The sequence below is a fragment of the Stegodyphus dumicola genome, chromosome 8, assembly GCF_044657685.1.
Source record: "Stegodyphus dumicola isolate Sdum_Otavi_A_Nest chromosome 8, ASM4465768v1".
Taxonomy (NCBI): Eukaryota; Metazoa; Arthropoda; class Arachnida; order Araneae; family Eresidae; genus Stegodyphus; species Stegodyphus dumicola.
This window is the reverse complement of record NC_140775.1, coordinates 159,426,305-159,447,674: the sequence shown is the minus strand read 5'-3', so window position 1 is coordinate 159,447,674 and position 21,370 is coordinate 159,426,305. Positions and strand designations below refer to the sequence as shown.

Below are 21,370 nucleotides of genomic sequence, written 5' to 3'. Positions count from 1 at the left end.
GCATTATATTATTATTTTTACTTAAAACTGGCTCAAAGTTAAATGCAAAGTAAATTTCAGAGGGGAGGAAAAACAACGACGATTTTTCGAAAACTTTCTTTTTCCTGTTTCGATCTCAAAATATCTTCGCATGTACTTCGTTATTTCTATTTATTTATTTTTTAAAAAGCTAATAATTAAATTTTAAGTGAATTTTGCATACGTTGTTTGTTCACAATCATTTTTTAATATAAATTTTCCTTTAAATCTGATGACACTCTTCGGCAGTTTTTGATTATTTCATCCGCCCACCAATAGCCAAGCGGGTAAGACCGCTGAGCATCGGTAATTCGGCCCGGCTACAAATCTTGGCGAACCGACTTTGGCTGCATAGGTATTTTCATAGTTATCCCCATGTTTGAAGTTTACCAATTTATCATTACGAACCAGTTTCCTTCAGAAATTCTCCACGAAAACATATGTCCTCTAAGGGGATAGTTGAGTGATTTGCATTAAAGGGGTTAATCTCTCCTAACCTTGTTAATTTCATCGACATGTTTTCCCCGCCGTGAGTAAAAAAATATCGGGAACTTCTCTAATAATGAAATGCAGATACTTTTCATAAATATAAAATAGTATTAGGCAGTATATATGTTCTGTTTTTCATATGAAAATAAAATGCTTCTGCACGTGCCCATATTAACTTATGATTATCAAATATAACCACATTCAAACACTGAGAGATGAAAATGTCATAAATAGGTGTTTTTGCATAATTAAATCATACACGACTTTCCGTATTAAAATATAACTGTAGATATAAATGTCATATTACAAAGAAAGAAACTCTACCTTCAGTTCGCACATATAAAAAAGGTTTAGAGATTTTATTCCAAAGAAATAAGAATGGTTTCCACTGTTCGCTAAATTCACTAAATCAAAATATCTAAAAAAGTTAATTTGCACTTTAACTCCAATAATTATTCAATGTTACTCTTTTTATAACAACTTAGCAGGTGTATCGTTATAAATATTCAACAACCGGTCAGACCAGCAGATTTTTAATGTTTTGCGGCATAATTAGTTAAGCGAAAGGCTAAAGAAAATCAGAGAAACTACATATAATTAAAAGAAAAATCTATACATATTTATGCGTAAATTTTAATGATACAAGGTAGGAGAAAGCATGCGCTGTCCAAAAAGGGATACGAACAGACGTTTCTCTAATAGTAATCATCAACATGATTTTTTTAATAATTATATGTTTATAAACAATATTTGAAAAATAAGTAAAACAGATCATTTTCATTGATAGAAATTGCATTTAATACAAATATGTAACATGAAATATTTCTAGAATGAAATACTAACTTATAGCGCTTTTAAGAACAGGAAAAAGTTGGTAATTAAAAATTTCGAACATTACTAAATTACCTCGCACTAAAGTGGCAAATTTTGACTAGCTTAGTTTGAAATATCGTCATACGTCTCATCCTCCCTGTCGTATAATCAAACGTTAAAAGAGTGACAAAAATTGGATGGCTAATGTGTTAATAATTTTTAATCTTAAACAATTTACATTAACAGACGTTATTCATCCCATTTTGGAACCCAAAACAGAATTTTGGACTCCTTGAATAGTAGTTTTAAGAATGCCCAATTTTAGAAATATCGATCATTTGAAGGTAATCATCAAAACACCTATGACGGAAAAAGTCACTGTCGGAACATATAGACAAATTTACTATGAAGAAGTTTTACTTAAATATTTCATGAACGCTAGTTTGAGATTGCAAAACAGTATAATCATTTTTGAAATGTGCTTTAATATGTGATTAATACACAGTCTTGAGAATTCTATGGCAATTTTACTTTTCAATTTGTCCCTATTGCTCTGCTCGTTGTTTCTGTTGATACTATATTTCTAAGGGTTTCTCAAGCAAAGCTCTTTCTAAAAGCAGAATTTGTCCTGGTGGCACACTACTAATTACCATTGAAGTTAACTATAGTTATAAATCAATTAATAAAATATTCCGCTCTGATCTTAATCTAAAACTGGAAACGATTTTGTACGAAATTTACTTGTGATCCAAACATTAATAAATAATTTAGATGTTACTACTTTGGGGTTGAACATCCCAAAGTTGCTAACAGTTAACTTGTTATGAACAAAAATGATGGACTTACAAGATTTGTAAGAGAAGGCTCATATTACTATACCCCAAAGATTCTTCAACTTCTGGCCTCTAAAACTAATATTAAATTCTCAATTCATTAAAAAGGCCTCTGATTTCATCTTATCCACCTGTGTTAGGACTGATGATCCTATTAAATGAAAAAAAAATTTAAAATATATATATATTCTGCTGTTTTCAGTTTAAGAAATTTTCATTCATATCTTTAATCAATTATTCATTCTTCACCAGAGTTGAGTAAATCTTTTAATCCAATTTTAAGATCCAATTTACTGATCAAATCCATATGCCTGTTGCGTAAGCAAATTCGAATCAAAACCTCTGCGATATCAGGGGTGGAAAATTTACGATGCATTTAGTCAATAAATGGTTTCGTTTATTTGATTACGATAAGGCATTTCAGGGCTACCTGCCTAAGGGAAAAGATATGCCTTCGTGGCGAGCTTTCTAAGAGAAACTGGCATGTTACACATGAGGACAACCATCAAAACCCCAATGTAGCCAGCTCGTTCGCGAGATTCGAACCTCAGATCGGACTGCCACTGTTCAGCGACTTTATAGTTCGATCGCTGGTCGGAATTTTGGACAATAATGAGCGACAACATTTTAAATAATGCAACATAATATGAGGCAAAAGATTTTAAACTTATTTGCCTAGAAGATAACTTGGAACACTATTCTTAGCAAAACAAATCCTATCTGCAAACAACTTCAAGATAAAATTATGAATATTAAAGTTACTTTAGAACCCGCTACAGAAAAATCAATATTTTTATACAAATCAGATTTAATCTAAATATACAAATCAGATTCTAATCATATCAATATGCTTCAAATTGCAAAACTGAAGGTCTAGATAGGAAATTTCAATTTCAATTTGTAGTTCAAGTCTGACGAAGGTAAAAAGACACGTCAGCTTCAATATGAACATCAAGACTGCAAACAAGATTGCAAACATCTCAGAACAAATTTAGTATGCTTTAGATATCGCATGGACATCTTTTAAATAAACGTTTTCTAAACTACTAAAACTGCACAGTGGTAACTTTAGGTTTCCTTTACAATTTAGCAGAAATCCATAAGGAAGATCTACGGAGAAAGTATAACAATTCGGAGGAAAAAATCCGAAGATCTGTGCTCTTAAAATTATTTGCAGAGGTAAAAATAAAATTTTAAATCCTTTTGACATTCTGCCGTTAATTTCATCTAACAACTTATTTTACTTACATGTCCATTTCATTGTAAATATTATTGACTTTGCCTGTTTGGCGTTGGAAGCGGTGGATGATCTTTTCCAAACTAAAATTAATTAAAGACTTAGTTACCTACGAGTATGTCACAAGAAAGATTTGTGAAATTTGCATTAATACCAGTTGAATATGTGTCGAATTAGATATTAAAGAAATAATTTTTTCATCTAAAATGTAGAAAAATAAAAATTCAGATGGAGACTGCTGTTTAATGAATTACATTTTTATACACAAATGTTTAATAACTAATTTTAAATTAATTATTTTTGATTAAAATGCAACGTAACTGTGAAAAAAAACTGATTTGTCTCTTCTAAATTATTTTTCATGATTAACAGATAATTAAAAATAAAAAAAGCTGATCTTGAAAGACGCTTTGTTTTGTAATTCGCCGGAGGGCGCTGAACACCTGATTAAAAAAAATAATTTTTTGATAAGATTCTGTATAAAATTTTTCTTAAAATGTGGATAATTTGAATACTTCAAGTTATTACATTTACATTTTTGAGATGCAGGCTATGATCAAACAAGACCAGCAGTGTTTTAATTAATGTTGTCCACGTTTCTGAACTATGAATCATACTTCGCCAAACCTCATATTCACTTAAAAATCTTTTAGATAATTTTGCTATTACATGAAAAAAGAATGATATTTACTATTATTGAGTGATAAAACTAAATCTTCACTTTTAATAAAATTAAAGTGAACTAAAAAAACTGAGTTTTGGAAATTCCCATGTTTGTTTATCTTAACTTTCAGAATCTCTCATGGAAAGGAAAAAAAAAAAAAAAAAAATTAAAGCTCTGGCGTTTGTTTTTGTATTAAATTTTTTAACGTAAAAAGGTATAATCAGAAAAATAGTCGAACACTGAAATACCTAAATATTAAAAACATACTATTAAAAATATCTACCATTCGAATAAAATCAAAATATACATGAATGTATGTATAATATGTTTACGTATGTCTATGTTTAATATGTTTATGTATGTATAACATATACAAAATTAGATTATTATCATTGCTCATATTATCATCATAATTTACTTGTTTACTTCTTATTTTATTTTATTTTGATTCAAATGTCACATTACCCAAAAAGTGAAATTAAGTTTTGCATTAGTTATGCTAAATTATAATGTCAAATTATGCGTATAATATTAATGGTATAAAAGACATGTTCTAAAATGTCATTAAAAAGAACAGATAAAACTACTTTTTTAAATGATTAATTTTTTGTCACACTGATGAAAAAATAATTTTTTTAACTGTATGGAAGATATTTAGGCCTCATGGATCGCCAGTAGCTTCTCATTTTTATTTGGTGTGTCATAAAAAAAGCTAATTGAAAACAATAATATCCCCTCTGCTGTGCTCTTTTTAATGAAGAATCTAAAAGATAAACGAAAATATTACTTCTGCTTTATATTTCGGATAAGACAGACAGTGCCTAACCTCTGATTAGTTACATAAATATTTATGGCGATATATCAGCGAATGTTAACACTGGCTGATTATATCAGCGAATGACAGCATTTTAAACAGCAGTACTGGTTGATTACATAAACGCACGGCAACATTTTGAGCAAAATATAAAAAGAATGGGTTTGATAAAACTGAACCGGCAAAATAAAACAATTTAATCGGTGAAAGTTTCATCGCGTTGCAGATCACAAGTCAAGAAATTACAAATAGAGATAGATATGCTTGAGATATTACTCGCTTGTTCAGCATTTTACAGAGAACAAGCGTGTGAATATATATCAGATTACATTTTTACACACATATTTCACTTAATATAATATGTGTAATATTAATTATATTAAGATAACTTGGAACACTTCTACACCCTCTCCATTTAAACGAATGCACATTTTTAATACCTGATATTTTTCTGTTTACGACATTTGATGTTCTTGAAATGCAACGTCGGAATTTTGTAAAATTGAAAGTGAGTTGAGTTTCAATTTTATGCAGTAAATATTATTAAGGTCTATAAGTTTCCAATAGCAGAAATTATTTTCATTTAAGAAGCGAACTATTGGATTGGATTGGATTATTTAATTATTTAATTATGGCAAAGCACACGAGGGCTATCTGCTTAAAGGGAGGGATGGCTTCGTGGAGGACTTTCTAAGGGAAATTGGCTCGTATACACGTTACACAAGGGGAAACCACGAAAACGCCCATGCAGCCAGCCCGTTCGCGGGATTCGAACCTCAAACCGAACTACCAGTGTTCAGCGTCTTTACCGCTCGGCCGCTGGTGGGCCAAGAAGCGAAATATATATGTGATTAATGGTAAACTTTTCTTCGAGGTGTTATACAGTAATCTACAATTCTTACTGAATGTTATTTTTATTTATTTACTTGTTTACTTTTCATTTTAAATTGACTTTTTGCAGAAAATAAACGGCTAAACTACTTCTAGTTAGAATTAAGCAACATAGAAATTAAAACGTTTAGACCCTTTCCATTACGAGACAGAAAGCGGCACACAGTTTTCTCAGGAAAGGTATATGCGCAAACGAAGCTTTCGTTAAATTAAATGTATTGTCCTTGTATCTAACAACAGTGCCTTTGTTTTCAAAGCAAGTACCGTCAATTAAAAGTTCTCACGCTGTTTCATTTCTTTTTTAAACCAGCTAACCCAAGGTACTGTTTTTATTTATGTTTAAGAAAAATATTACAACCGAAATGAACTGACAACGGAAGTAAATTTTCTCGTTATAGCGTATATAGTATCTTTTTAGAAAATTATTTGGTGAGTGTAATCTAATAACTAGAATTACCTAATGTAGGAAAATTAATTCAAGACTTTATGAAGAATTTATTTCAGTGTGAAGAAAGTCTCAAGATTAAGTTAATGAGACAGATCTAAAATATCTCCATTCTAATAGAAATATTACTTATTACTTCTCTTTCCTCCCTTCTTCTAAAAATTATATTTTTTTTTCTTTTTCAACTTTACAATGGTGCAGTTAAAAATCCCAGACACATCCCCAGGCATAATTAGAATTATAGGACAGTCTGCGGCCGTTTAGGAAGTCTGGTAACCGTAATTATGGCAGAGACATTGTAATAACAAATAATGTACTGGGATGTTTGGAATGTCAACGTAAAAAACCTTTTAATGCAGACAGATTAAAGTGTTATAATGCAGGGTGATTTAAAAATCTGGGAGCACTCGGCATTTTGATAATAAACGACTTCTAGCTAAGTAGCAAATTTTAAGTAAAAAAATTCAAGGATTCTCTTTTCTCTCATCGCTCATGAATACTACTTTGTCCAATCTATTTAGTAGCGATTTACATTCATATATTAGCCTTTTATATAAATATTTTTTATAATTTAGCGTAAAATTAATTTAAAATTATTACATCAAGCATTATTTGGATAAATTATAATAATTGTACATATATTCACTTTAAGACAAAAAATTTATCACCTCAATGTCAAAGAAATTCGTACTAAACAATTAAATATAAATTATGCAAGATCTAATTTTATTTGAAAATTTGTATTAAAAATAGATGGCATTTACTGGTATAAGAGATAAAAATTGCACTATAACGAGCTCAAAATTATCAGCAACGGACAACAGTCGGAACAGAAGTGGTGTTGAGGGTGAATTATTAAAATCTAAGAAAAATTTGTGCATATTTTCCTCAAATTAAAAAAATTATTTTTTGTTTTGAGGGAAATCTAACTGATTACATTTCTGAACTTCATAATGCTCAGAACAAAAAATTGTTCTTTTTTAATCTCCAAACTTACTAAAATTTGGAGAGAGTAGGTTTTACAGCATTAGAGAGGAGCCAATTTTTTTTGTTTGAAAATTTATTTTTGCCTTCATTGATGAGGCTCGTATCTTGCAAACATGAACGAAAGCAAGAGCATATGCGATACTGCATTTGAAAATGAGCTCGCGAAGGAATTTTTGCGGAATATACTTCCTTTCTTTTACTTTGTAAAATATACTGTGGACTACCAAATTGCAATGACCGGATAAACTGGGCTCTGTCTTAAGGAAGGGGGGGGAGTTTATTCCGCAATGACAGAAAAAATATTACCACAAACCATTACCGTAACAACTTTTGAATTCCAAAACGAAATGAAAATTCATGAAATAACAGCAGCGACAGCAGATAATGTCATAGTCATTTACAATTTTGTTTCTTCAGTTCTAATGAAGTTTGTTCTTTCGTTATTTACATCGCGCTCTTTTTCCTTTGAATACTGATTTAATTGACGAAACTAACTCCTCATATTAAACTGTTTGAAAATACAAGTAAACTGTCAATAATATTTTTCGAATAATTATAATACGGGTTATTCCTCTTTCCTGTGTTCTCCCCACCCCAATAGTGCCCGAATTATTAGCGAGTTTGAGTTAATGGTGAACATCGAAATGGTTATATTAATTCAGAAGTCAAACAACAAAAATCAGCGTTAATTTACAAAATTTTCACAGGACTAGTTTCGATGGTTTTACCGAACCATCATCTTCAGCTGCAAAACCGCAAATGAACGCTGTAAATTAACGCTGATTTTTGTTGTTTGACTTCTGAATTAGTATTTATTCGGCGTGTTATTGTGTCTTAATCGAAATGGTTAGCTTACTTTCGACTGAAGTTAAGGACTGCCAAACATTCTGAATTTAGATTCGAAATGTAAACAATAAAAAAACTTACCCGATAAAGGATCACCCGAAGATTAATCCATTCATATCCTAAAAACTGGCAAATAACACAATATATTATCGTATTCCACAGAAGGTTCGAGTTTAAGATTTCGAGACGGTTATGCTGCGAGCCTGGGTTTGACCGTTTATCCGGCCGTCAGAGCGAACCGACCGGTGTTATCTCACGCACATAGCTCACCATGCTCGCCGCTGCAGAACAGATGGGCTTATCAGGAAAGTCGAGAAAAAGTTTCTCCACTCGCGAAGATCGTGAGCGAGAGAGAGTAAGTAAAGCGTACGTGTTCCGGATACCACTGCTCTCTTCTCTCTCTCTGGTCAGAGTCTCGAGATGGGTTTTTCTCGTGACGAGATAAAAACAATAGACGGATCACGACCCGTCCGTCCGTCCGTGTGGGGAAAGAGAGAGAGGATGAAGTTAAGAGATTTTTCCCTCCGCTCTGGAGCCGGACCAATCGGGAGGCTGAGCCAGAGATTCTCTTCCGGCAAGCCGGGAAGCAGAGTAACAGATCTCGATTGCACGAAAAGCACTTCAGATTTTATATATTTCGTCCTCCCTCTAGATCGATGGGAGGTCAAATGTCAGACGATTATATTTCTTTCGGACACTGGAACGGAAGAAATCATGAAAGGCCTGCGGGAACGAAGGACATTTCATTTTGCCCGTGCTAAAAGTAAGCAAAAATATTTTAAGTGTTCTTCGGCTCCGCTTGCAATTTAATAATTTTTTCTTCTTCGAAAGGAAATTTTTTATTTTTGTTCCTATGTAATAGATTAGAAAAGTTTCGCATAGCGAATAAAACATTCGAATTTTTCACGTTCTCAAACAAAAAATAAAATTCTGACTTTATTACAGCCCAGTACAGATGATTTTTAATCTGCTTATTTCTTCTTTCAATCCTAAAAACACTAACATGCCTATCAGAAATCTTTCTTTCACGCGAAAGCAGTGGCCAAGTGGTTAAGACCGCTGAATGCTGGAAGTACGACACGGGTTCGAACCTGCACAAATGGGTTGTCTTCATGGTTTGTTTTCATGATTATCCATTCGTAACATGAATACAAGGCAGTTTCCATTAGAAAGCCCTTCACGAATATATTCCTCTTCTTAAAGGCAGGTAGCTCTCGTGTACTATGTGCATGCATCACTAATCTCGCACGCATCACTAAAAAATAAATCCTTGTTGTATGATTTTCATATAAAGCTCACTGTGCATGTCCTCAGGTAACGCATGTTAAATTATCAAACAGCAATGTTAAATTTTACAAACCAAAACCTAAATTAACCAACGGAAATGAAGTGGAATTATAACTTCATCAATATTGGAATCGATGCACTTCTCGGCTTCTTTGCCTCTCTAGCATATTTTCTGCAGCATCTTTTTCTTCTTCAGATATATTACACTAATGTGAAAAATACATATGTAATTTATGAAAAGCGCTGTAGTCTTGCTCCAGTTTAAATGTATAATGCCTGCTTTAAAAATGTTTTACCTTCTATATATATAAAAGGAAGAGACTGCCTGTGTGTGTGTGTGTGTGTGTCTTTCGTTCGTGATGCGTGTAAGCTAACTAAATTTGGTACGTAGATGCATCTAGACAAGAGACAGTGCACTTTGAAGCGAGTTTTTCAAAATTCGAATAATATTTTTCTTTTCTTCCTTTATATTTTTTGATGAAATCGCATCAAATCGATAATTCTCTCTCGTTGTATCAGCAATAATGGCACGCAACCATTGTTGCTGATATATCACTGTTGCGACTCGGAAAAATGAAGGTGATAATTCAGCGCAGTTTTTAAATTTAATGCTTCTCTTGGAACTGGACGTTTGTCGAGAGAAGGCAACGGGAAGTTGGTTAATTTATTTATTAGGCTAATTAATATTTGTATTAAGGGATATTGCTTATTTCATTGTATTTTTTTTTATATCTAATACATTTTTATTGATTTTTTTGATAAAGTTGTTTAGCAGAGTAAAATTCTGTGCAGTTTTTAAATTTAATGTTTGGTGTTCCCCTTAGGTATTTTTTCAGTACATTTATTTAAAAGCCAGACGAAGGCTGGCCGCGTAGCGAGTAGTTAAGAATAAAGAAGTGTTAAACTAGCCACGACTGCTACTACATTTTTATACGTCATGTTCTATATCATTACATCTAAAATATTATTACATGCACATGCAAAACTTTTTACATCATATATGGTGAGAAAAGATTTACAATTCTTAGCAACTGCAGTGCATCGATGTTTAGGAAAGGTTTATTTAAATTAACATGTTATTTCTTATATTAAATCTTTTCTGCATTTCTACTATTTCATTTACTTCACCGGAATATGAAAATGAAGTGAGAATCTAAGTATAGGAGAGAAAATTAGCGATATCAGCCTGCCGGGATTAACTCCTCTGTGATTGTTTGCCTTTAGCGTTGCTGGTACCAGCTGATGAGTAATTCTATTCAAATTAAGTTAACAGTCATGAAACAGCGCAGCCAGATCGTTAGGCTTTAAATTTCAACTTTGACTGGTAAATACTTTGGATCATTATTGTCTGCCCAAAGCGTAGGAAGCAGAAATAAATTTTTTAATTGTTCTACTTTTGTAACTTTAAGTTGAAGTTGATATAAATATTGTTGTTTTGCTTTGTGGTAATAACTGAGTGTTCTGATTTGTAAGGTAAACTGGGATAATACATCTGTTTAGATTACGTCAAATTCAGTCTAACCTTCTATCTTGATTATTAAGGTCCCATCTCGATAAAAAGTGGCATTGGTATTTTTCCTAATACACAAACAGATTTTACAGAAACTGAAATGGGATGCTGAACAAAGCAACACAAATTCTATTACAAGGTACGTATATATGGCAGAGAAGCATCTCGTATTAATTATAATAATGCTACAAACGTTTATAAATTATCAGTTCAGTTTCTGATATCAGATTGATATACACATTGTTCTGATATACACATTGTTAAATAATATACACATTGTTAATTGTAATTAAACAATATACACATTGTTAATTGTTTCTGATATACACATTGTTAAAAATAAAATATACATATAAACTATTAATAAGAATTCTTATTACTTCGAAACCATTCAGTCTGTAGAGCAACTGCAGCTATAATTCGAAAAGAAATTTGAAGATTTTTGATTTGATTTGTGTTTATTCTACGATGAATGTTAGACTCTGAGAACGGACTATTTGTCAGTCAGCGTAGGAGATATATTAAAGATTACATGCGATGGCAACAATCATAGCCTGCCTGCACGAATAAAAAATGCTCTGGAACTGTACTCAAATTTAACAACAAACAACTGGACTGATTCCACTACAAACATAAAAAATCATAAAATATAAAAATAAATAAACACAGAGCGTGCAGTTCTTCGATTTTCTATAAGCGATAAAAACTTATTAGGAAATAACATAGGGAGGCACATAATTAGCTTTATAAAATAAATAATTTGTTTTTTGTGTGTGGTGCGTGTGCAGTACTTTTTATTTTCAGGATAACTAATATTACCAATACTGAAAATTTTATGATGGAAAGACTCACCACACAGCAAAGCATGAAAACTGTTCAATTTACTTTAACAATCTACACTCTATTACTTATATACACTCTATTACTATGTCTACTATCGTAGACAAAACGAGACAAACTCTATTATTTTGAAACTTCTTTAATGTTTGGAACGCGACCTAGAGTAGTTCCAACATTTACCAACTGGTTCAATACTTCATCGAAAAACAATGACTCTTTCGAGGGAAATTTTTAGCAATCGCATTAAGTTCCCGATTTTCGAATTTAAACTTAAAACTGAAAAATTCGGTTATTTACAGGTGTAAGCAAAGAGCTATTTAACAGCCTATTGCCAATATTCGACTCGCAGTTTAAGCGTAAGAACCCGAAAAACTAATTAAAAGATTACTTGAACAGACAGTTTCGAGGCGAATAACAGCCGCCATTTTTCCAGATATTATTTTTAAAACATAACGCAAATATATTTCCATAAGTTGTATTTAATATTAAGAACGGAAAAAATAAATAACGTTAAAAATAAAAAGTTTTATTTATTACTTAAACTATGATATTAATCCTGCGTAACCCCACAGTCGCTTTGCTTAGACCAAAACATAATTTTTTCAATGCAGTCTTCACATTAACATTTTAAATCATATTATTTTTTAAAGAACTTATAGCGATTTCTGATGAAACTCCTAGATATTCCCATTTAGAGCTGCCCAATATGGTGTACTAACAAATAAAGGAACACTCCGCTAAGCTTAGCGTTCTTTAGTGCGCGAACAAGTCATTCTTTGTGTATGATTCAGATGCTTTTTAGGATATTTTAAAAAGGAATCCAGTGTGAAATGTACCAATCTAGAACTCCAAACTTCATAAAGTACCAATTAAATCAATCTCCAGTGGTACCACATCCAATTCTACTCTGAATAATGACTACAAATACAGTATAATACATAAAGAGAATGAAATGTAAGTAAGAACCATTAAATATATGCATTTTTCAAACTTTCTAGTTACACGCTTTGAAGAGAGATCCATTCCATGAGTACGATCACGAACTCAGGGCGGTTGCTATTTCAAGCAACAAACGGTTCTTATTCACTTCTGGAGCTGTGCCAAATGCGGCCAGATGCAAAAGAGCAGGAAATAAATAAATATTATCCATCTCCGAAAAGTTGAGCTAAGAACTCCCAAAATGTGAGCTCGGTTGCGCATAGGATTTCTTTCCCAGGAGCAAGGAATCCCGTTTTCGCATGGGTTTTTATTGACCTTTTTATTGCTCAGAACAAAAATATTTCCGGGATACTTAATGGCAACATATAAATTGTGTTTTTCTTTTCTTTCTTTCTTTCTTTTTTTTTTTTTTTAATTCAAATAACTTTCAATTTACTGGCAGCAAGTTATACGCAATAAGTATGAAATAAAGTATATTTTAAAACGATGAAAAAGTTATCGTACACCATCAGACATTTTCGAAAGATAAAACCATCAAGCTTAAAAAGGAAAATTGTATTCAAACAAAACAACACAAAAGCTCTAGCCAACTTTTTTACATGATTTAAATTTGGTTTGATTTTATCTGATTATGGCAAAGCACACGGTTTTCTGCCTAAGGGGAGAGATGTCTTCACGAAGAATTTTCTAAGAAAACTGGCTCGTATCCACGTTACATACGGAGAAAAACACCAAAACACCCATGCAGCCATCCCGTTTACCAGGATCTGAACCCAGATCGAACTACCTGTGTTTACTTCCATGCCTCTCGAATTAATTTAGACTTTTCCGTTGCCCTGCGTTGGCAACACGCTTTGGATTTGTCGTCGATAAATTCTGTCGTTAAAATGTAACTGGCCTATAACTATTCTAATACTTACATTAAAATTTAACTGTTTTATTTGATTATTACTAGATGTTTTACGTATGGATACTTTACGAGTTTACAATATGATTTGTATAAACTGAGAGTAGTTGACTTTATTAAAGTTATTTCAAAGCGAAACTACTCTTTTGATTTCGGCGACATTTCAATGCAGGAACGTAAACAACTTGTGTTCAGCTACTTTACTGCTCGGCCACTGGTTAGACTTTGTGCGAGTTAGACTGAGTCTTTTAATTGAAATTTGCATTAAATTTTTAACATTATTTCTGATTTTTTGCTGAATTTTCGGCAAACGCTCAATTTTTTTTCGACTACTTGATATATATGATTTAAAATTTCAAGATCTAAAAATGCATCGATTACAAATTTTGAAATTTTCTCAGGTTCTGAAACAAATACTCCGTTCTTTTTTAAAACAAGAATAATTTTTAAAAATTCAGGCAATTTTCTAAAAGTTTTAAAATAAGTATGTTATAATCTGAACCCAGTTTGGTGTATTTTTGATGACAAAGCAGGCAAGGGCTATATGCCTAAGGGAAGGGTTGCCTTCATGGAGAAATTTCTAAGGGAAACTTGCTCGTATACAAGTTACACATGGGATAAACCACTAAAACACCCATACAGCCAGGCCGTTCGCCAGGATTCGAATCTTGAACCAAACAACCAGTGTTCGGCAATTTGATCCAAAGGCAGAAAAACTGGTTTTTACTTGCCGTATGGCTTTCAAATATTATTCAAATGTTATGTCACACGAATTTTCATGCTTCTGTACAGATCTCTTTAAATTGATTTTACTTATTTTAATTTAGAAGTCAAACAACAAAAATCCCCTATTATTTTCAAATTTTCACGGCTATGAAAATTTGAAAATATAACGCTGATTTTTGTTGTTTGACTTCTAAATTAATATTTGTTCGGCGTGTTTTTGTATCTGTATTTATTTATTCCATTCGCTGCATGATTCATAAACACGCACCCCATTTCCTAAATAAAACTAATTTCTTGATTATATTCCTAATAATAATAAACAAAGACTTGTGAAACAGATTAAACTTCCGCAACTTGTGGGAGATTTAAATTAACATAAAAGACAGTCAAATTCAAACGTTGATAACGTAGTCTAAGACTACAGATTAAACAGAATAAGCTGGCTCAGATATTTTAGCGTCACATGTTTAAAACATCGGCTAGAAAGAATGATAAAGCCGAAATACACTGCTGGCCACCCAAATTGCAACACCAAGAAAGGCAAGAGATATCACAACAAAATTTATTTAGTAAATAACATGTTGACCAAGTATCAAATGATTAAATTTATAGACTTTTGTGAAGTGTGGTCCCTTCCAGAATCAGTAGCCGGAGTAGCCGCCCATTGTTGGAGATCGCCGCTGCCACACGCCTCGGCATTGATTCAAAGAGACTTTAGATGTGTTCTTGGGGTATTTCAGACCAAGCAGCTTCCACACGTTGCCAAAGCTGATCTGGTGTGGCAGCTTGGAATGTAATCTGGGTCAATCGTTCAGCAACCATGGACCACATGTTTCTATCGGCGAAAGATCCGGAAAGCGAGCCGGCCAGGAACGCAATTCAATCTGGTGATTCACGGTGATTCAATCTGGTGACCCTTGGACAATGCGTGCCACGTGTGGTCGCGCATTATCCTGTTGTAATATGGCTGCGGGCAAGCCCTGAAGGTAAGGAAGGGCAACTGGCTTCAACACCTCGCAGATGTAGCGCTGGCTATTTAAAATACTCGCAGTGCGTATTAGAGGAGTTCGAGAGTGATATCCAATACTGCCCCATACCATAATACCCAGTGCAGGACCAGTGTGGCAGTGTATAACGCAGCTGTTCAGTATTCTCTCTCCACGGTGTCTCCAGACTCGAATCCGACCATCGTGTTGTTGCAGACAGGAAACTGACTCGTCCGTAAAGACAATTTCCTTCCATTCTGCCTCTGCCGTCCACATCCTTCTTTCATCGCAACATTGGCGGCGGAGACGTCTGTGGTTCTGCGTCAAGGGTAGACGAAGCAATGGACGTCTTGCGGACAGACAACTCTTCTGTAAACGGCGTCGAATGGTACGCGCAGACACTGGATGTTGCGTTACAGACCGAATGTGCTGTGCTATGGTTCGGGATGTGACTGAGCGATCCGTCACTGTAATGCGCACAATGTTCCTGTCATCACGTGATGAAGTGGCGCACTGAGGTGAATGCGATTGAACACGTCGGTCCGTCGTACCCTCCTGCATCCAACGGTCACATATCCGCAGTATAGTTGTTTGGTTTCGTCCAACACGACTACCGATTTCCTTGAAAGATAATCCACACTCTCGGTACGCCACTATCCTTCCTCTGTCGAACTCGGATACTTAATCAAACGATAATCGCTGTATACTACAAGGCATAATTGATCTTTTTTTTTTTTTTTTTTTTGAAAAAAACCACAAGAAAAACACAAATGCCGAACTTGAAATCGTCGAAAACTCCAAGCCTTAAATAGCGCATTGAAGTGGCGCCACAGGCGCGCGTGATGTTCGTCTGCCCTGAAATTATAATCATTTGCATATCTCACCTCCGCTAATGCATGTTGTAAATTTCATGTTATTTGCATGCTTCCTTCAGGGTGTTGCATTTACGGTGGCCAGCAGTGTATATTTTGGAATCTACCGTGTTGCTATTACATGAAGATAACACTTCAGCAGAGCTGGAGAAAATGCTAACAAAAACACGCGGTTGCCAGACGCTTTAATCTCAACAATTAAAACCCTGAGCTTAAATACACAAAAATCTAATTTGCACTCTGGTAGGGGAAGGAGTAGTTATAGTAAAGATTTAAATCATAATAACTCGTTAATTAACGTAAGATACTTACAAGTAAACTCTTCTTTCCTTGGATACCGGTTTCCCTGAAACCCATATATTTTCTGAAAGCTTATGTCACAAGTAGAAAAACTGTGAAACCCAGAGGTACAAGCGGTTAGGAGCTAAAGGGCCCAAAATGTATCAGAAAAGTGTTACAAAAATGCCACCAAAAGTCGCTAAAATGCTCGTTTCACGTATTTATGTCAACTAATAATATGGTAAAACGGTGGGGATCTTAATGTAAAGGAAGAAACAACTCGTTGAAAAGAAACATTATACGTTCGATGTTGAAAATTATCTTGAAAAATCTTGTTATTGACTTCAAACAAATTCTATTACAGGAAACAATGAATGTCCAGTTCATCGAATAAACAGTGAGACAGGCAGAGAGACAATGGGCACATTTTACAAAAGCTATAACCTCACACTTTGCACACTCATCATTTGCCAATGAATTGAAACAGTAATCCATTGGCGCAATCCACATTCCAGGTTCGTCGTCCAAGTATCTGCCCTTATAAAAAGCATACTTAATCAAGTTCTTAAAACGAGGAGCGCTGAATTGATACAGTGAAAAGGACTGCACGGCCAGAAAACTATTGCGATGCCACATGTGCTCCTGTGCCTCGATAATGATTAGGTCCATTATGTAACGAACAAAAGATTTGTAGTGTTTGAAAAAATGAATATTCAGAGGCTGGATATTTCCCATAAATCCTTCAGGTACCAATTCTTTTTGTAGGACTTTACCATCAAGTACTTCAGAAGCAGACAATGAATGAACATACAAGAAATAGAGAAGTGATTACGGAAATATGTTCATCTATACACACTTCAATGATATTTTGTGGGTTCTATAACTCCTAAACGCTTGTCTCTCTGCTCCTAAGACTTCACAGTTTTTCTACTTGTGATATAATATTTCTATGCTGATGGAAATAGTTAAAGGTGAAGATTCGTGACAAGCGTTCACTTTTATGAATATGTAAGAATTATGTTAATTTTATTAACAGTTAAATTTTGAGTGAAACTTCCTTTGCTATCGCTTCTTAATTTCAACTAGCCACTTCCGGCCAGAACGTAGTTTTAGAATCACGTATAAATGCTAATGAGGAAGAGCGGTATTTAACCGCTCTTCCTCATTAGAAGTTCTAATGTCTTAGTGAGAGAAGTTCTAACTACGAAGTTCTACTGTCTTAGTGAGAAGTTCTTACTGCGAAATTCTACTGTCTTAGTGAGAGAGATACCAGATATTCCGGCTAGCACGCGTCTGCCTTTTTTAGGCTACTATCTCGTAAACTATTATTACGCTCGGCCGTACTTTAGGCCCTTGATAGCTTCGCAGTCAATTAGCGTTAAAGGGCCAACTCCGTTAGAATCTTGATAGCTTCGGCTATATCTCTTTAATTAAGATTAGTTTAGTTTAATTCGTAGTCTCTTAAGTGCAAGCCCGAGTGTCGGCTTTATTGTACAACTCCAAGACGGAGTTCTGTTAAACCATATTTGAATAATAAAGGGTCTTTTAATTCTTTCCAAGTTTATTTACTGTCTCACGTACTGAAGCGATTATTCGCTTACTAATTTTTATGATTCTTCATATCCAACTGATAATTACATAATGGGGAAATCTATAAATTCATACAGCTGCTCGCGGCAGGCAATACTGGGAAGCAATATAACTTTCTGGAAAATAATACAAAATTTTAGGAATGAAAAACTGAGAAACTGTAATCAAGACACACCGAACAATAGCACGCCACAAACACAATAACACGCCGAACAAATACTAATTCAGAAGTCAAACAACAAAAATCAGCGTTATATTTTTGTTGTTTGACTTTTGAACGAGAAACTGTAGTTGTACCATTTTGCTTCGAACTTCATAAATAAAGACACAAACGCATTTAAAAAAAAAAAAAAAAAAAAAAAAAAAACTTCATTCCATTACATTTATTTGTTGATATAAAATTACTTACGTCTTCAGACGAAAACTTGATAGTTTGAACAAGTTTTTATATTTTGAGTTACAGCGATTCATCTTTCAGGTTTATTCTGAAAGTTCACTCCCAGTCAAGTTTTGGTTATTATAATTCATTCGCTTTTACTATCTGGCATAAGACGATCAAATTTCTCAAGAAGGAAGGCGGATCAATAAAGAAACAAATATAAAAATTACAATCTCATCTTTCAAATTCCAGTTTAACGTCCGACAAGTGTCATAATCTGGCATCCTCCCACTGTAAAACGTGAAAGTCAGTTAAAGAATCTGAGTCTCCCTCTCCCGTTTTGAATTGCAAGAAATATTTAATACATAAAACTAGGAAATATTTAACATACCGAATTGTACGAAAAGGAGTTTTTAATTCTTTTCTATGCTTTTAATTTTTTCGATGCTCTCACCGCAAATTATGTTAATGTTTAAAAGCGAGTGAAACTGGTATCGCTACGCGGACAGGCAATGATAGTAATCAATAAGTTTTGATTATTGTATTGTGCCAAAATACACTAGGGCTATGTTCCTAAGGAAACAGCCGCCCTGCGTATCATTGGGTATATCATGGTATATGTGCGGCATGAGAGCGCTTGAAATATTGGCAAGTTCTGTCGAGTGTTGACAATAGCAACTGAGGAATAGGAGACCTAAGATCCGTCCACAGGGGGGTCTTCCCCATCAAAATTGGGCGCAGCTGCACAGTTTGTGCAATGGATCTATGCTACGCGACCGATGGTGAAATTCTGTACTGCATACTTCTACCTGTACCTGTCTAAGAAAAGAGATGCCTTTGTGGAGGACTTTCTTGGGAAATTTCCCTCGCATTCGCATTACACACAAGGAAAACCACAAAAACACCTATGCTGTAAGTTCGTTCACCGAGATTTGAATAAGGTTTGAGCAGCCAGTGTTCAGGTATTATCCGTCCGGCTGATTACGGTACAGGAAGCAAGAGTTACCTACTAAAGAAGAAGTGTTTTCATGAAATATAAGGGAAAAAGATTCTACTTCAAATAAGGGAAAAAGATTCTACTTCAAATAAGGGAAAAAGATTCTACTTCAAATAAGGGAAAAAGATTCTATTTCAGATTACACATGCACAAGAAAAAGAAAATATTACAACAAACCATTTGGCCTTCACAGGAAAAAATACCAGTGTTTTACATTTTTACCACCTGGCCATTGGTCAACTAATCATTTAATTGAACCAAAATATTATGAGTCAGAAATATTCCAATTAACCTGCATCGGCTGCGAAATGTATGCTTTTGCTTGTCATTAGAAAGATCAGTTAGCGAATATCATCTGAAATAAGCACTTCATTTGTAAAATTTATTTTAACTAACACGTAAGCTAAAAATGGAGTTGAAAGATTTTGTGTTAACTCTTCACAATAACTGCAATTTTTCCCTTCGGTCTTTACAAAATTGCATATTGAGCAGAATTTAAACAACGAGCGGATGTGCACTTTAGGAAGAGAGCTTTGGCAACACAGCAAGCGGTTTTTTACGTCAGCCTTACAATTGTTCGGCAATCTGCTTTTAAGGAGTTATTTAGCGCTTAAACCGAGAAGTCGCGAGTAAATGAAGCGCATTGCTTTAGACGCTGAAACTATTTTATGGTGTTACACATACAAATACATATATTTAAGAATACAAAAAAATGATTCCCTAACAAATATAGAGATGGAATTATGATTTCGACAACTTATTAGCTGAAATGCAAACAAGCCGCAACTTTTTGTGGAAATGAGAAAAAATAAAAAATTCGCGTCTTTTTTTCAGTGATAAATAAATCCTTAGTGATAACGTTTTTGAAACAGATTGGTCGTTTAAAAGAAAGATGTATGATAGCTCTTTTTAACCTCCGTGAATTGCGGAGGATATATTTTGATAATTTTTAGTTACACCTACAAGATATTGTGTTAATAAACATTTTTGTTAAGTTCTTATCTTTTATTTGTGATAAGGTATTTATAATTCCAGGTAAACGAGAATTTATAATTCTAGCAAGATCTCGTCCAGACCACATGGAGGTAAATAGTTTGCAGTTTAATATTTATTAATTAGCTTTAACCTCATACAGTACGGTATACCCGCTTTAACCTCATACAGTACGGTCTACCAGAAGTAACAATAATTTTATCAAACAAAGAAGTATCGGATACGAGCTATTGCGCTCGGGCTGAAAGTAAGCACTAATAGCAGCTTCCTTGGTTAAGAGTGTGCAGCAAACAAACTGGCACATTCAATAACTTCACCATCAGGGGAAGGGGGGCAGCTGGATTGTTTTATCCCTTCATTCCCGAGCATTTTTATGGATCTAAGTTCAGCAGCGCGTTCCCGTATTTAGCAGTTCTCTCAGTCGGAGGGATTGTTGGTAAGCTTACTGAAGCGGCAACTTCCGCTAAGGGTGTCGATGAGTAAATAGAATTTAAGAGCCTCTGCAACACATCGAGATGCACCGGTTAATGGCTTTTTAGGGAACAACGGAATGGCGTGACGGAAGACCACATCTTGAAACAACGGGGAATAACACATAATAGAGCGTGAACAAATCATGCAAATACTACAATAGCAGGGATGACACGGCGAAATTGCTTTTTCACCACCCCCGTCTTTCAATAGAGTGTTAAAAAAATGATAACAGTCTTTCCAGAGCCTCTTGTCGTGCTATCTAAAACAGAGTTTTTATGTTAACAATTTTGCTACGTTCAAAAAAAGTAATTGCTATAAACAATGGAAAGAAATGTTTGCACGGGCTTTTCAACGCATCTAACTGCTGTATCCATAATGTTAAATCTAAACCTCTAATTTGTTAATTTGAAAACTACAGGGACAGGTTGGTAGCAGAACTGAAAGCTTGGAAATCTGCCCCACAACTCGGAACATTTTTGGTGATTAGCAAAATTATTTGCGAAATTTAGTGAATATTCGTTCAATTTTGGTTTAAAAAAAAAAAAAAAAAAAAA

General features: G+C 34.0%; 1 protein-coding gene across 2 annotated transcripts in view; it reads right to left on the bottom strand.

Annotated features, from left to right (window-relative positions):
• esn (espinas) overlaps nucleotides 1-21,370 on the bottom strand; it is a 350,301-nt gene that overhangs the window by 217,139 nt on the left and 111,792 nt on the right. Inside the window, exon 1 of one of the 2 annotated variants that reach the window (XM_085822643.1) lies at nucleotides 8,119-8,438. The exons of the other annotated variant lie outside the window; for it this stretch is intronic. The gene's annotated coding sequence lies outside the window, so the exon portion shown is untranslated. Of the gene's footprint in view, nucleotides 1-8,118; nucleotides 8,439-21,370 lie in introns of those variants that run through there. 2 annotated transcript variants of the gene reach the window in all.